A 16,409-nucleotide genomic window follows, 5' to 3' on the forward strand; every position below is an offset into this window, starting at 1 on the left:
ACTGTTTTTAATCTAGGCAGAATTAAACTAGCTAGCTTGATCAATGGAACTTTAACTACTGGGTCAAGTGAATTGCAGGTAACAGCGGAAAAGTAAATGCGAGGATGTAAACGAAAAATAACTTCGATTAAACTAAAAACTGAGTACAGCGTGAAATTAAACTAAGCTAACACTTCGGAAACTAAGAAAGCGGTAAAAACTGAGAAGAATCTCAGCGGGAAACTTAAGATAACGCAGACAGAAATGAGTATTCTGCTGTGCTCCCTTCGGTCGCCCTTTTAACTAAGCTATCTAAATTATACTAGAGAACTGATCTAAACTAAGCTAGGGAGCTGAACTACACTAGTTAACTAAGCTAAGCTAAACCAGACGGAAAGTAAACTCTCTACTCTTTCTTGTGGTGGCACATCATCTATTTATAAGCTCGATTCGACCCCCATCTGGATAACGATCTTGTCAGGGAATATTCGCTCATTCTAAGAGTGTGCGACTCATTGATTGCTACGTGCTGTTCTTCTAGAATAACGACGCTTTTTGGTAACAGATTCGTGACTCAACTCCGTCCTTGCGTCTCATATTCCAGCACGTGTCCCCTTCTAGAACGTCGTCTTAGCTAACAGAATGGTGCGCCAATTCCAGCTCATTCCCTCTCGTGCCTTCTTCCAGAAGCCAGTGGTCCCCTTCTTAACTGCTTGATTACTCCCCCTTGATCAACTCTCTCGACTCTTGGTCCTCTTTCGCCTTTTGTACTTGCTTGATCAGTTCGACCTTGCTGCCTTGGTCAAGTGGCATTTCTACATATTTTAACACTTGTTTTGCGCGATAAACCGATCAAGTAGCATACATTTTACCCTTAAACCGATGCATGAAATGAGCCTTATCATTTATTTCCATAGATATAGTTAATAATCAAAATATTCCTAAAATCTAGGGAAATCTTTCCAAAATATTTTATTTCCATTAAATAATAATATTTTAATGATTTCTTTTAATTTCAAGAATTAAATAATCATAAAATAATATTTCATCATTATCTTGTCGATCGAGTTTCGCACAAATTGACAACGACGAATAATCCGTCGTAACCTGACGTGCGTAGTTGCACGCACGCCTAGCCAAGCAGCCTGCGCTAGGCGCTGCTGCTCACGTCCGTTGCGCTCGTGCTATAGCTTGTCAGGGTGGCGCCTGCTCTCAGCCATGAGCTTGCACGAAGGCTCAGCTCCTCTCGGCCAGCAACGGCACGATGTGTCTCCTTGCGGCGTCGCACAAGGCGCTTCTATTCTCGGCCGTCGCCTACCGCTGCTCCGACCGCCGTCGCGCATCAGGGTGCGTCATTCTCGTCCAGGACTGGATGCAGCGACCGAGACTACTTCTGCCTAGGGTTTGGGGCTCGGCGGCTCGTTGTCTCGGCAGGTTCTTGGAAGAACTGCTGCACTGCGCCAGGCCCTGTTGTCAACCCAGTTCTGGGGTTAGCTTGGGCTGTGCGGTCTCGATCGTGGCACGCACTAGCCCTCGCTCGTCTGCGCGTCACCCTATGATCGCAGCGCGTTGCTCCACTGTTTCGACATCCCTATTTCGAACCCACGTGATGCGATTTGTCTCGGCGCAAGCACCGATGGATCACACGTCTCGCATGCTCGAATAATTCAAGTTCTTTGATTCGACTGTTCTTGAGTTCAACATGCATAAAATAATAACAACACCAAGAACTTGTTTCGCAATCAAATAATACATGCATACATGAATTTCTCTAAATTTAAATCCAAATAATCAGAGCGAAGACTGGCTCTAATACCAATTGAAGAGGTTGGCAACAGAAGCATACATAAATCAATTACATAATAATTTTGATTTATTTAGCAGATTATTTAGACAAAATCTATTCGTGTAATTATCACATGTATCATGCTCATAACTTGAATTAAATCATGCTTTAAGTATAACTGAAACCTAAAACATGCTTTCTACGGATTAGTCATTTTACCTTGGGGATTCTCTAAAGAATCGAAGATGGCTCGCGCCTTCTCCACGTGAAGATGTTGAGTACTAGACCACGGATCTTCTGACTAGTTTCCGGACTGTACGCTGATATCAGTGTGGGCCGATCTTACCATAATACTAGGACTTAAATAAAGAAGACAAAAATCCTATCTCACGGAGGAGAGAAAATCATCCCTCACAGTGTAGGAGAGGGGGACGAAAATTTTGAGTAAAATTAAGTGTATTTTCTGTCTCCTTTATTAGATCTATGGAAGGTTTTGGATATGGCCTCCCCCAATTAGCTTTTTACTAATTAAATTGAACCCACAATTTAATACAAGCTTATATTGAAATATTACGAGCAACCACTACAGAAGTAATATTGTACTGTCCATCCAAATCTGAAATTATAAGTAATCCGGGTTTCCAGTTGTTTGTCGTTCATTTCCCGCGCTAAAGATAGAAACGTCCATTAATTAATTAGTGTCTGCTATGAACTTAATTAATTAACATTTTATTAATTGCAAGAGTGAACTTAACAAGAAACGCTTATTTATTATTCATAGAGTAATCAAACTCCAACTAGCTAGGTTTCGAATAATAAAGGCTTGTTTCGAGCTCCTCTTGAGGACGTTATCAAACGAGACTCACCTCGCGCACGATTCAAATTAATAGCAATGCTAGCACCACTAGATATTAATCACCACTACCCAATATACCAGGATTATTGGGTTGCGAAAAACCCGCACCATTTGGTAAGTCAAAGTAGTGCATAATCAATACCGTATGCTCAATGCTAACGTACATTGATTAAGAAATAAATAATTTATCAAGACCTTGTCTTTCAGTAGATAGCATAAAAACTTGTCTCGCTGTTAGATCCAATTCAGTGCTCTACCACACCAATGTCATCTTATTTCAGTAAGGCTTAGAAATATGCCGACTGATATTGCAACCTTTCACGATAGGTAGTTTAGGCCTATCTGGGTTGTGAAATTCTTATTTTCTTTGTCCAGAACTGACCGTGTTACCTTAAAGTGGACGACGCCCATAACTGGTCTACTAAAACAAAGACTTAGACTTTGTTAAGTTACTTTTACATTTAAAGATGCAATAAACATCCATTAAATGTAAAACATAACAAAACTAATCTGTTTCATTCATTGGAAAACAAATAAAGAGTTTTACAGTATTCAATCACTCGAAAGGTGATTTCTAATATACAAACTCTAACAGCTCTTTCTATGGAAGGTCGCACGCCATAAACAAAATTCTACAGTTATCTCACAAGTCAATTTAATCTTCTAAACCTTGGAAATGACGTCTAGATAAAATTGGGTCGCGATAATATTGGAAATGACATCTAGATAAAATTGAACGTAGTTTTGAGAAGTCTTACCAATGAATTTGTTGTTTCTTAGGATTAAGGCTCCCACTAAGGTGAGTCGCAATAATATTGGAAACTGCTTCATACATAGACTAATTATTTGGAGACCATTTACAACAGAGATCGTAATTATCACTTAGTTATTTTTTTATGGTATGAATTTTCTTTTAATTATCACTTAAGTGAATTAGGTAGAAAGTTCACTTATATTAATTTCAAATTAATAGGTAGTTTTATTAAATGTATGAAATTAAACTAAGATAATTAAATAGTTTGATTAATTAATAATAATAATATTAATATTAATTAAAATACTTATCCTTTTCCATTAGGTTTAGGATATCTATATATAATAGGATTTAATTGAAAAATACTCATCCAAATCATCTTCATCCAAATCATCTTAAGATATATTGTAGATAAATTAAATTTACCAATATCTTATAGATAAGAATTATCATTCAAACCTGTATATCATGATAAGTATATATTATGGATATAATCTACATTAAATTCCAATTTATTTATTCCATAAAAAATGAAATCCTAGATTTATAGGATTTATTTAAATTACTAAATCTAATTTATCTAGGATATATCTAGATAGATATAATCTATAAAAATCCCAAAAATATAGATAAATATTCTAACCTAATAAATCTTAATAAATTAATTTAATGATATTCAATATTATTAATTTTAATTTTGGATAGGAATCCAAAGTTTCTAAAATTAATTTCAAAGACATGGTGTCTCGTTAGGCAACTCATTATTCCACAACTCATTAGGTATATATACATGCAAGAAACCAATATATATATATATATATATTCTTTTCATATCAAATTAAACTCATTAGGTATATATACATGCAAGAAACCAATATATATATATATATATTCTTTTCATATCAAATTAAAATGAGATATGGAATCAACTCATTATTCCACAATTCACACTACGCATGAAACAAATGGAGTAAAAAGAAATCCCAAATCATTCCACGTAATCAGTTGCAACTAGTTTCCATAAAACACGTAGTCAGGCAAATCACGAAGTCGGTTCCCATGAAAAACGCGATCAGTTCATAACTATTATTCACGTAATTCATGCGACAGGTTTAACGAATCACGCAATTCAGTTTCAAACTTCCAGGCGCTGCTCTTGGCCGTGAGCTAACCGCAGCTAGGTCCTGCCACTGACCACGAACAGCCAGCAGCAACCACAGCTCCGGTTTCTCCCACATCCAGCAACAGCCTCGAAATCGATCGTCGGTGAGGCAATAGGGTGCTGCTCTTGCCCGAGAAGACTCGGTCAACAGTCGCCTACATTCGATCTCGAAACAGACCGTCGGTCAGGCAGCCTTGGCGCTGTTCTCACCCGAGAATACTCGGTTACCAGCACCAACCACCAATCGAATCCGTTGTGCTCACGTAAGATGTTGCTCTTGGCTGGAAAAACACAACCAGCAGCCTGTCTTATTCAGTTACGGATCAGAGGAATCGTCGGCGCTGCTCTCGGCTAGAAGTTCAGCCAGCGACGCCCTTCGTCTCTGAAACACGCTTGTCGTTAGTGTGAGTGCGTGTATAATAAACTTCTAGATCGAGCTGCCAAGTCCAATGAATCCACTAAACACTAGGTCTAGGAACTCAAGGCGACGCGGGAGACTCTGTCGATGGACACACAAACTCTCGCGTTTCAAAGATCCCTCAACCCGTTATACTATAGACTAGTATAGAGAAGCAAGGGGTCGATCCCACGAAGATGGACACGTAAGAAAGCATCTAGAGATTTTTGGTTAGAAAACGGCTGCTGCCACGCAAACTTGGGTTGAGATATAACTACTTCTAGACCTAAGCACGAAATTAAACACTAGACCTAGTAAACTGTAAACAGCATGCAGACATCGAACATCCTTAGATCTATGTAATTTTAAACTTACTTCCTAGACCAAGCAAACAATTACCAACTATAGCTAAACAGAACGCAAATAGAAGTGGGGACCAATTTCCAGAAATATCAAGTACGAAAGAAAAGCTGCAACTAACAAACTAAGAACCTAACTAACAATGACATGCTTAATTCAACTGAATCAAACACGAAGATGAAGAAAACAGAGCACATAGCGGGATTCGAACAAAATGTAAAAATTCGGACGTCGGAAACTTGCAAACAACCGAAAATAAAACAGATCTACGTATACTAGGCGAAATGAAATGAAAACACGAAAGCTAGGCATAAATCTCAATCACTCTTCAGATCCAACGTCGGAAACTCAATCCACTCCGGATCCAAGCAAACCGAACCCAACAGCAACCAAAATCAACTCCATAGTTCCCGATTCACCCAGATCTACTTCGATCAACACCAGATTCCAACGATTCCACCCAAACTCATCAACCAACACGAAACTCAAACATCCAACTCAGTAATCACAACAAACTCAAAATAATGAACATCCATAACCAAAACTCAACAACAGCTCAAATACTGAAAATAGAAATTGCATAAACTACGGAAATTTAACCGAAAACAGAGCTGAGCTTCGAACGGCGAAGCTCGGTGAAATCTTCAGCAGTCACTAAAATAAAAACGGGAAATTGTTTCTTCGCCCTCTGCAAGGACGGTATTACACCACAAATGTTGAGAATTTGAAAGCAAATGTGACGGCAAACGCAACCCCCTTCGAAATTCCGAAAATCCCCTAAGTATGCAGAAGTGTGTGAGCTAAGAACCAGAGGCCTAAGTGCCAAAAGTCCCCGAGCATTGCATGCTCTCTTCCTTATATAGATGCGGTAGGATCTTCTAGAAACCTTCGCAGAAATCTCCATTCTGCCCTTCAGTTTCACGATTCCTCAGTCTAGTCATTTTCCTCTGAATTTGCTCACTTATTCGCCGTATTTGCATGGTCCTTGTAATTCATCTTCTTTGTTCCTCGACCTAGCGAATTCTTCTGCACACCTGGCTTAAAACATGTGTTAGACCATCTAATTGTATTAATTCAACCCCCAGACCCATGCATGAAATTAGCCTTATCAAACTGCTCACACTTAAACCATGCTTGTCCTCAAGCATGAAAGACAAGAAAAAAAGATATAAGGCGAATTTCAATGCACAGTTCCCATGAACGACTCTACAAACAAAACACCAACTACTAGACCTAGACATACTACAGACTCGCAAAGAGAAAACAAACTTTTAAAGAAAACACAGAGAAAACACAAAGGCATGAACTAGCTTCAACTTTTAAGCAGCCATCTCCACAAGTTTAAGGTCTATCTGATTCGTCTACAATCTCCAAATCCTCCCTTTTCCTTCTTCTACCTAATCAGTCTGTCAGTTCGTCAATATAGCCTATTGATTTCCCACTTGTTGGATTCACTCGATCACTCATTCCTCACCAGGGATGTTAGAATCGAATCACTCTTAAGTCAATGTTACACCACTGATGCGTCAGGTTATGAGAGTTTCTCCTTTCTATAATTCTCCTTTCTCTTTAAATTCCTGGGTCAGATTACTATTGCTTCCTGCGCTTAGGTAATTTTTAATTCCCCCCTTTTTATATTTTCCCCTGGACTTCGTCCAGCTTATACCTCCGAATTCTGTTTATTTAATTCCCCCTCTGGACTTCGTTTAGCTTACACCTCCTTTTCCTGGACTTCGTCCAGCTTATACCTCCAGAACCCAATTTTTATTCTTCTCCCTAAGCATCAAGTGGTGGCCCCTTTTATACAAGTTAGCTTACAATGTATAGGCTTATAACTCACATTTATGGTGGAGCTTCACAACTAGGTCATCTAAGACATCCTCTATCGTCCTTACTTCATTCAAACCGAATTCAGCTTATTAAGGAAAAATGCCTCAAAGTTGATATGCATCATATCTTCAATTGCTCTCACTAAGGGGATCTTGCCTTATTATATTCACTGGCTCATGCGTTACACATAAAGAAACTAAACCTGAACTAAAGATACCTAATCACATAAGAACACAACTATACGACTCCCTCCCCCTCCCACTTCACTCAAGCTTGTCCCCAAGCAATTCCAGTGAAGGAAGGAAACAGGGAAGAACAAACAAAACACAACAAAACATAAAAAAAACGTCAGGTACAACAAACGTGAAAACAAACACACTTCTCACACTTAGACCGAGCACCGGGCTAAGTGGGAGAAAGTACAACAGTAGAACAACCAAAACATGCCAGAAAAGAAACACAAACTTCTCACACTTACACCAAAAATTGGGCTAAGTGGAAGAAGACATAATCACAGGCAAATATATACAAAATATGGCATGCTGGGAAAAAGAACATATATAAACGAAAAGAAAGAAGAAAGGAAAAACAGAAAAGTAAAAGTTACTTGTTCATGGGGGATTCAATTCGGAGTCTGGCCCCCGCGGGAGCCGGACTGGGGCGGTACGTAGGGTCGGGTCACCTTTGCTTTCTTCCTTTCTGGCAAATCCGGCTTCTCTGTCACGTCCCCACTCGGTTTCTTGGTAAATGTCCTCTTCACAATCAGGGTCTTTGATGCCGACGGGGCTAGCAGGGGTTTAGATGCGGGCGGAGGATGCTGAGGAGGTGCACTTCCTTGCCCTGGCTGGGTGGACACCTTGCTGGGTCCAGTAGGCAGTTTCGCTTGGGGCTCGGAGAAGTTCTCCTTCATCCATTTTGACATCATCATCATTAACTCGACAGCCTCCTTCATCTGACCGCTGTGAGCCGACGACTTCCCCACCGATTCAGTCGTACGACCCCGTAGGGCCACCATCTCTTCTCTGACCATCCTGATTTCTGACCTCATCCATCCCACCTCCTTTCTCATCTCCTCAACTTCAATCTTGGCTGTAGACTCGACAACTTCCAGTTCTCGCTTGACCTGGGGTTCCACTCTGCCGACTTCGTAGAAACACACCTCCTTCCCGTGCATGTACAACAACCCCTTGTTAAAAAGTAGTCAACGTTGAAGATTTCGGGAGGCTCACACATAACCACCTCAGGGGCCGATTTGGCTATCTTCATTATCGTGTTTCGCTGAAGATAAGCCCCTAAAAGGTGACACGTGTACATGTGTCGGGAAGGGTTGGCGGTCATTTGATGGCATGCCTGGGCTAACCAGTAGCCTAAATGCACCCGTACTCCCTTAGCCATACACCAAGTGAAGTATAAATCCGCCGTTGTCAAGGCCGAGTTGGCAGTCCCCATGAGATTGTAGCTGATAAAGGTCTGAGCAAATCGAAGTATGCGATTTTCTATATGAAACCCCTTTGAAATACTTGTCTTAAACTGTCCCACCTTCGGGTGGGTGATGAACTCCCAAGCTGATTGCGGTTTGGACCCAGGCGTAAATTTCGGCGCTCCAACCACCCGATCATTCCATAGCCCCTCATCATCCTCCGTGCGCGTAAACAGTCCCATTCGGAGGGACCATTCGCGGATACTCATTTTGTGCTCTTCGTTGAACAGACGGAAGGTGATGGAATCGGCGTCCAAGTCAGTGGTTGATTTCAAACGGAGTGTAGAAAAGAACTCCCATGCCAGCGCCGTCGGGACCTCCACAGAACTGTGCTTCAACAACCAATCGAAACCGATGGCGTCAATGAACTGCCGGAATTCTTCTTCAGAACCTATCTCATTTAACTCATCGGGATCATATCGTTTGCCAGACTTGGCGAGCTTACTCGGGCCACTCCGTTCTTTGTAGGTCACCACCTGTTTGGGGTCATCAAACTTCCGCATCGCGTCAAGCAAACCCTTCATAATCCATACCTCCGCTGGTTCGAAATTTAGTTCTTCCTCCTGCTCCTCTTCAGATTCACTAGACGGAGGATGGCCGGTAGGTTCCTTAGTGAAGGGAACTCTAGTCGGGGCTGGGAGCGAAGCTGCCTCAGACTTGCTTCATGTGGTAGGCCTAGGCTTCTTGACCCGGGAAGCAGCGACTTGCTTTCCCTTCCTCTTCCGCTCGGCCGCCAGACGACGTTCTTCCTCGGCACTCTCTTCTTCGCCAGGTCTAGGAGAGTTTCCCTTCTCTGCTGCTGTGGTTGCTGGACCCAGCATTTCCCTTGCAGTTTGCTGGTCGGAGTTATCAATTTCGTCCAACAAGTTCCGGCGAGCTTGTCTCCTGGATTCCCGTCTGTCCAACGGCGAATCCGTCCCCTCCGGGACATCTGTGAGGTCCACTATGAGATTAACCTCGTCCTCAACGGGTTCGTGTACTTCTTCAGTAATGGGGGCATCTGCCTCCCCAGACAACCCCGGGGTTGCCCCCTCAATATAAATAGGGGTTTCCCCCTCAGCAACCTCCTTCTCAGAAATTAGGGCATCGCCGCCCGCCATCCTTATCCTTTCTGGGGTTCTCCCCCCAACAAATTCTTCAGAAATACCAGGTGTCGCCCCCTCCAACTCACCAACAAGGGTTTCCCCCTCCAAAACTTCACCAGAGAAAACAGGGGTCTCCCCCTCAACCTTATCAGTCGGGGTTTCCCCCTCCAAAACTTCACAAGAAATAACAGGGGTTTCCCCCTCAATATCACCAACAGCAGAAACAACAGGGGTTTCCCCCTCAAGATCACCAACAGAATAAACAACAGGGGTTTCCCCCTCAACAATTGTCATCTATTCCATCTCCGCAACTAGATCTGCCCCTTGTTCCTGCTCTTCGCCCACCGTGACTTCTTTTTCCGATTCGCCAGTAAATGGGTCGATTTCTGCATGTACGGTAGATGGTCGAGAAATCGTATCCTCTGGAAATTGCGGCGGTTGTGGTGCGGTGGTCGTGGTGGATGTCGATGCGGTGGGCGTGGCCTTCCCCATCATTGTCGTGAGCAGGGCAAAAGCTTTCATTGCCTCCTTCGGTCCGCCATATTTCTGCATCAATTCTGCCATGAAAGTCGCCGCATTGGGATCGGCAGATCCGGCGGTGCTTCCTGCATTTGATGTGTTTTCCATTGCCTGAATCTGAAAATTCCTCAAAAACTTTGAAAGAATTTACGGGTTAGGGTTAGTGAATGTTAGGTATCGCGAGAGAGAAGAATTGGGGATTTTTTGTTTTGTGAGAGAGAGAATTTGTTCTTAGAAGAAATAAGCGTATGGGACGAAAGAAGTAAAAATGGGTAAGGGCGCGTACGGTTTTGCAGATGGTTGCAGGAGTTATGTAAGCAACCGTTCGCCTTCCCATAAAGTAATACTTGAATTTCAAAACTGTACCACTTCCCTCCCAACCTAAGTTTCTCTGCCCCATGTAAATGCTACTCTCCGCGATACCACTCTTAGGCAAAAACAAACGAAAATAAAACGCCAGACTCCCATGTCAAGGATTCAAAACGTGACAAAACAATTTCCCTAAGGAGTCTGGTGATTCGAAAATATTTTTGGAAGATTAATTTTTTTTCTCTTTGTTTGGTATTTTTTCATTTATAAAAATAGGAGAATATTTACACTTTTGATTGAGCACTCTCTAGATTCCCTGGTTCAGTGAAAAGATAAGAAAAGAAACGTTCCAATTTACCTGACTCAAGAATTCATCGAGAGTATTCCCCCCAGACCAATTAAGCGATAATAGGGAGTGTACGTAGTGGCACTTCCTACACTACACACAACTCAGAATTATCCCTAAAAATCTTCACCCGATGACCATTAACAAGAAAATGAGTAGAGTTTAAGGCACTTCCCTGGATCTCCACAGCTCCGTTTGCTCGAAGACTCACGATAGTGTAAGGCCCAACCCATTTGGACTTCAGTTTCCCTGGCATCAGCTTGAGCCTGGATTGAAACAGGAGAACTTTCTGCCCCACTTGTAGTTCCTTGACCAGGAGATTTTTGTCATGCCAAAGCCTAGTTTTCTCGTTATACCACATCGCAGATTCATAAGACTCAAGCCTTAGTTCCTCCAGCTCCTGAAGCTGCAGTTTTCTCTCTTCCTCACATTAATTTCCTTGACCGCCCAATATGCTCTATGCTCCACTCCTACGGGCAGATGGCACATCTTGCCAAAAACCAATCTGTAGGGTCACATTCCGATAGGCGTTTTGTATGATGTCCGGTAAGCCCACAATGCATCTCCTAGCCTCTTACTCCAGTCCTTCCTTGACGGATTTACCGTCTTCTCCAATATCGTCTTTATCTCCCTGTTAGGGATCTTGGCCTGTCCATTAGACTGAGGATGATACGGGGTAGAAAGCCTATGGTGGACCCAGTATTTCCTCATCAGAGCCTCTATTGTGCTGTTACGGAAGTGCATCCCTTGGTCAGAAATAATTGCACACGGCACTCCGTATCGATTGAAGATGTTGGCTCTAAGGAACTTGGCCACTTCTTTGGCCTCATAAGACGTGGTGGCCTTTGCTTCTATCCACTTCGAGACATAATCTACAGCCACAAGTATATAAGTATTCCCATATAAAGATGGAAATGGACCCATAAAATCCATTCCCCAAACGTTGAAAATCTTACAAACAATTACTGGGAATTGCGGCATTTCATCTCTCTTCGAAATTCCTCCCGTCTGTTGGCATCTTTCACAGTTTTGGCAGAATTCGAAGGCATCCTTGTGTAACGTAGGCCAATAAAAGCCACTATCTAACACCTTCCTTGCTGTTTTCCTCGGTCCAAAGTGACCTCCACACGCTAGGGCATGGCAATGATTAAGCACATCTTTCTGCTCTCATTCTGGAATACACCTCCTAATTCTCCATAGATATGGGTCGTCCCAAAAATAATACTTGGCTTCGCTTTTCAGTTTCATCTTATGGGCTAGGGTGATTGATTGAGAGCTTGGTACCTCTCCAGTGACCAAGTAGTTTGCTAGGTCTGCGAACCAAGGTTCAGCGTTTAGATGACATTTTCCTTTCTCAGAATCTCCTGGACCTGTTGTTGCCATCACCATTTCCCAACAGATGGGTCTAGGAAATGTTCCTATACAGTACAAATGCTCCTCCGGGAATGCATCAGGTATAACTTCATCTGTCTCTCCTTGGAAAATCATGCTCAAGTGATCAACTACTTTATTTTCTGTCCCCTTTTTGTCTGTGACTTCCCAATCAAATTCCTGCAATAGCAACACCCAACGGATTAATCTTGGCTTGGATTCTTTCTTCGCCAGCAAGTACTTGATAGCTGCATGGTCAGTGAAGACTATCACCCTCGACCCCAGCAAGTACGGGCGAAACTTCTCAAACGAGTATACTACCGCCAGCATTTCCTTCTCAAACGAGTATACTACCGCCAGCATTTCCTTCTCTGTGGTGTTATAATTCTTCTGGGCCTGATTGAGTGTTTTTGATGCATAAAAAATCATATAGCTTTTCCCATCAATTCTTTGACCCAGCACTGCCCCCACTGCGTAATCGCTCGCGTCGCACATTATTTCAAATGGTAAACTCCAGTCAGGCGCCCTGATAATAGGGGCAGAGACTAGTTTATCCTTCAGTAGCTGAAAAGCTTCCTTGCACCCCTCGTCGAAAACGAAGTCAACTTCATTATGTAACAAATGGGTGAGTGGTTGGGCAATCCTCGCAAAATCCTTAATGAATCTTCTGTAGAAACCCGCATGACCTAGGAATCCTCTAACTTCTTTCTGATTCGTCGGGTAAGGTAATTTTGAGATCACATCAACCTTCGCTTGGTCTACCTGTATACCCCTCTCTGAAACTACATGCCCTAGGACAATTCCTTCAGGGACCATAAAGTGTCATTTTTCAAAATTTAGAACCAAATGCATTTCCTGGTACCTCCTCAACACTACATCCAAACTTGCTAGACAGGAGTCAAAAGTATTTCCATACACGGTGAAATCATCCATGAAAATCTCGAGGCAATCCTCCAATAAATTCGGGAAGATACTCATCATGCACCGTTGAAAAGTGCCCGATGCATTACACAGCCCAAACGGCATCCTTCTATAAGCATACGTTCCGAAGGGACACATAAATGTAGTCTTCTCTCGGTCCTCGGGATCCACGTAGATTTGAAAGTATCCACTGTACCCGTCAAGGAAACAGAAATATTGCTTGCCTGCCAAATGCTCCAGCATCTGATCAATAAAAGGTAAGGGAAAATGATCTTTCCTTGTCGCTTCATTCAACTTTCTATAATCGATGCACATCCTCCACCCAGTAACTAGTCTAGTGGGAACCAGCTCGTTCTTGTCATTCTTGACAACCTGTATTCCTGACTTTTTAGGTACCATATGGACTGGACTAACCCATTCGCTGTCGGGTAAATGATTCCTAGCAAAAGCAGCTTCAAAACTTCCTTCAAAACTTTCTCTCTCATGTTCGGATTTAGCTTGCGTTGTGGATCTCTACATGCCTTCGCACCTTCCTCAAGCCTAATGTGGTGCATGCAAAGATCAAGACTAATTCCCACTAGGTCGGAGAGAGTCCATCCTATAGCCTTCTTGTTTCTTCTAATCACATTCAGCAATTCCTCATCTTGTTCTTTGGTCAAGTTGCTGTTGATGATAACGGGAAAAGTCTCATTCTCTTCTAGATAAGCATACTTGAGGCCTGGTGGGTGCACTTTCAGTTCTTTCTTCAGGGTGCTTGCCTCCTGGGGCAAGGGATTTTTCTCTGTTCCATCGGATATAATTTCTTTCCCTGACCTAGAAGAAGCCTCCATGCTCGCCACATGGGGTGTCTTCCTTGACTTAGTCACTCCTGGATTTTTACAGAATTCCAAGATTGCTCTAGCCAGCTCTTCATCTGATAATTCACTTGTGTTCATTGCTTCACACCATCCAACCACTTCTCTGTCGATAGAGTAACTCATCTCTGAATTTTCAATCTGTTCCTGGATCAATTCTGTCTCAAGATATTCCTGGACCAGGGGGTTAATAACATCGATAGCATGCAAATTTCTACATCAAGAGGTTTTTTCATTGCTTCATCGATGCTAAAGGTATATTTTTCCCCATTGTAGTCGAGGCTTATAGTTCCATCAAAAACATCAATTATGGTCTTGGTTGTACGGAGAAAAGGTGTAGCACCCCGGAAAATTTTTGATTTTTTTTTATTTGATGGCTTATTTTCGTTTTATTAATGTGGATGTTGATTTGGAAATGCATTTTAGGAAATTGATTTCTATGAGGTTGTGTTAACGATGTGAAATTAATGGTTGAGAGTTATGTGGAATAATATGATATGTTTTCAAATGGGCGGGATTTAATTAAATAGGATCATGCATATTTGTGCCAGTTACCTTATTCAAATTCTTTTCGGCATTTCTATTTATTGGAAGTAATATCTTCTTTCTTGGATTTATTTAATTATTTTGGGATATTTATCCAAATTAAATCCAAAACCAAAATATTCTTATTTATTTTTCCATGATTTTCGAAATCTCCTATTTTTGGGAGAGGAGAAATTAAATATTCTATAATTTATTTCTTACTTATTTCTTTCCATGAATGAATTGGAATATTCTAGCCAATCTTGCCTTACTTTATTCTATTAAAGATTTGGAAATTTTTCTGGTGGGAGGAACCTTTAACCACACGCCTACTTCTCATTATTTTTGGAGGATTTTACAAATTTCTCTACTCCGTATTATTTTATTCTACTCCGTGAAATACCAAATTAAATCATAAGCTAATTAAATAGCTATGATTTTTAAAAATCCTCCCCTTATTTCTCCCCATAATTCACGCCTCCCTCCTCCCACCCAAATCTCTCAAATCTTTATTTGATTTATTCTCCCAAATCTTCAATTAATTGTGGGATATATTATTTCCTAACTCTATAAATAAAACCAAAAACCTAACCCTAAACCCATCTCACACGCCTCCCTCTCAAATCACGCGCCCCTCCCCTTGCTCCATCTTCTCCCACACTTGTTTTTCTACTCTACTCAAGATCCTTTCGATTCGCCAAGAGTTTGTTGAAGAATCAAGAGCTATATTCGTTTCTACCGATTGTTTCGTTCAAGAAAGGTACAATCAAACCTCTATTCTTCATTCCTCTCCATCCAAACATTCTTTTGACTCCCTCATGCATCTAGTGAGTGTAGGAATTTCAATTCTAAGGATTTAATCGGTGGGGAATTTGTGTTTGTATTTATGTATGCGTTTTGAATGCAATTTTGTGAAGTTTGATTTGAATCTTTGGTGAATGTTGTGAGTTTATGGGCAAACATGTTTAAGACAGTCTTATCAAGCATGATTGTGTGTTATAAGCATGAGAATTGGTGTTTGGATGATTGAGAAGGAAACCATAATTTAGAAATTGTGTGTTTGTTATCTGTGATGTTCGACCAGTAGCTTCTGATGAGTAATTGACCTATCAAACAAACGAATTTTGATATGTAATTTTTACTGAGTAAACTTCAAGGTGTTTTCCGTGTCTCGTGTGAATTTCAGCCCTTTTTATGGAAAAATGAATTTTTAATAATTTTTTGAAGTTGACTGCGCAAATCTGCCAGAAACCTGTGTTCTCGCCAAGAATGTTCCGTTTTCTTTTTGACTGACCAAATGACCTCCGATTGATGTGATTATTGAACTATATGAAAATTGGAAGTGTCTTCTAAGTCGTGTAAAATTTTCAGCCTTTTTAGGCATTGGATGAATTTATGGTAAAGTTTTCAAATAAACTGCGCAGTACTGTTAGAAATTTTATGTTCCGACTAGAGAGTTTAATTACTGATTTGACTGACTAAACAACGTGATTTCAGTGTGAAAATTTTTCAGGATGAACTTGAATGTGTATTCAGTGTTGTGACCAAAATTTAGCTTCATATGAGGTCGGGTGATTTTTTAGTGATTTTTATAAAACGGTCGCGCAGTTCTGCCAGTTTTCTGCTTTGATAAAAGGATATTTATTTTTAAGTTTAAAAGTATTATATGATGCATGTATATCCAAGGAACCTGTTTAATGATGTGATCGCGTGACATACGTCGAAATATACTATGGTGTGTTTTTCCATCTTTGTGACGAACGTTGGGTTAGGTAATTTTGAGAAAACGGTGAAAGAAACGATAGGACATGCATGGTAATATGTTTTTGTGGAATACTGACTTGTGTTGTCGTTGACAAGGGTGATTGTGTATTC

The sequence above is a fragment of the Salvia splendens genome, chromosome 22 (genome assembly GCF_004379255.2).
Source record: "Salvia splendens isolate huo1 chromosome 22, SspV2, whole genome shotgun sequence".
NCBI classification, from domain to species: domain Eukaryota; kingdom Viridiplantae; phylum Streptophyta; class Magnoliopsida; order Lamiales; family Lamiaceae; genus Salvia; species Salvia splendens.